Raw genomic sequence first — 2,058 nt, forward strand, 5'->3', positions numbered from 1 at the left:
GATGGAAGGATGGAAGGATGAATGGAAGGATGGAAGGTCAGATGGAAGGATGGAAGGATGGAAGGATGAATGGAAGGAAGGATAGATGGAAGGATAGAAGGACTGATGGAAGGAAGGATGGATGGATGGAGGGGAAGGGAAAGAGAAATGCCATGTTAGTCACACATGAGCGTGACTCAGCCTGTAGGAGCTGTTTCTCAAGCTTGGATCACACAACACACACTACGCTCCTTTGTGCCCTCGACATGGCACATGTTCTCCATGGCAGTTTAGGCTGCCTTAAATTTTCACAGTTTTATGATTGCAAAGATGTTTGATAAAGATGATTATCCAAGTACATCTCAACACTATATTTAAGTGTATCTTTGTGCCTATTATGACATGTCCTTAAGATAACTTCCTAAAAAGGAAATGTCTGGGTCAAAAGATAAGACTTTCAAGCTTTTAATATAAAATGCCAGAAGTCCTCAAGAAACTTGGCACCAATTATATTTCTACCAGCTGAACATAAATATCTCACTTGGAAACATACCTGCTGGCCATATTTCTCCTTCATTACAGAACCAAGTCTTTCACAAGGCCTGGCGGCCCAGCCTTTCAGTGACCCTGGCCAGCTCTGATGCCCATGACAGCCTCAGCTCTCCTGCACAGTGTGTTTTCTTAGGTAACCAGCACCGGCTGCTCTGTGAGGAATCCAGCCCTCAGCTGACGCACAGGGGGAGCAGCCTGGCCTGACTCTCTGGCTGACAGCTGTGCAGGACCCTTCTACCTTAAGAAAGCACAGGCACAGATGTTGAAATTCTCCCCCAAAGACAAACACATACATTTTGGTCAAAGACTTTGGTGTTGCATCTTGAAAAAAGACACAACAGAAGACAGTGGGAAAGTTTTCTGAACTGACTGGTGTGCCTCTGGATTTGGGGTTTGCCAGATGGCAAAGTCGTAAGGGTGGTGGATCACCTGCTCTCTGCGACATTTCCCAGCATGTGAGAGAATGAGAACACAGCCTCTACAGAAGTCTATCACAAAGAAAAGCAAATATTGGTTCAAAGTTTGTGGCAGATAAGGGGCTCGTCTGCAGGATATGTGAAGAACTCTTATAATTTATCTATAAAAGGACAAATAACTCAAATTAAAAATGGGCACAGGATTTGAAGACCTTCCTCTAAGGAAGATATACACATGGCCAATATGCACAAGAAAAGATGCTCGAGGTCTTTAATCGTCAGGGAAATGCAAATCCAGAGACCGGTTCACAACACACAGGGGTGGCCATAAGAAAAAGATGGATGAGAATCAGCCAGACTGCAGAGAACACAGCCCTCGGTGCAGCTCCTGGGAACGTGACTGCTCCAGCCTGGTCACCCTGGAGGAACTCTGCCAGCTCCTCAGACACCAAAGCAAGTCTGCTCCCAGGAAAACGGGAAACCTATGTCCACCCATAAATACATAATATGTTATTATTCATCATTTGTCAAGGAAAAACAAATGAATGGGGAGAAAAAAGAAAACCTGTGCCCACACAAAACTTGGACACAAATGTTCACAGCAGCATTATTCACACTAGTCAGAAAGTAGAAGCGTCCCAAATGCCCACCCACTGACAAAGGGGCTAACACAGTGGGCGTGTCCACACACAGGAGGCAAACACAGTGGGGCGTCCACACAGGAGGCAAAGACAGTGGGTGCGTCCACACAGGAGGCAAACACAGTGGGGCATCCACACAGGAGGCAAAGACAGTGGGTGCGTCCACACAGGAGGCAAACACAGTGGGGCATCCACACAGGAGGCAAAGACAGTGGGTGCATCCACACAGGAGGCAAACACAGTGGGTGCATCCACACAGGAGGCAAACACAGTGGGTGCGTCCACACAGGAGGCAAACACAGTGGGTGCGTCCACACAGGAGGCAAACACAGTGGGGCGTCCACACAGGAGGCAAAGACAGTGGGTGCGTCCACACAGGAGGCAAACACAGTGGGGCATCCACACACAGGAGGCAAACACAGTGGGGCATCCACACACAGGAGGCAAACACAGTGGGGCATCCACACAGG

The 2,058-nt window shown here is 48.1% G+C and overlaps 1 protein-coding gene across 3 annotated transcripts in view; it reads right to left on the reverse strand.

Annotated features, from left to right (window-relative positions):
- The window catches only part of ATP11A (ATPase phospholipid transporting 11A), a 127,279-nt gene that overhangs the window by 61,476 nt on the left and 63,745 nt on the right, over positions 1 to 2,058 (reverse strand). The gene's annotated exons all lie outside the window — the stretch shown is intronic.

The sequence above is a fragment of the Otolemur garnettii genome, unplaced genomic scaffold (genome assembly GCF_000181295.1).
Source record: "Otolemur garnettii isolate 467f Iridium unplaced genomic scaffold, OtoGar3 scaffold00161, whole genome shotgun sequence".
Lineage (NCBI taxonomy): Eukaryota > Metazoa > Chordata > Mammalia > Primates > Galagidae > Otolemur > Otolemur garnettii.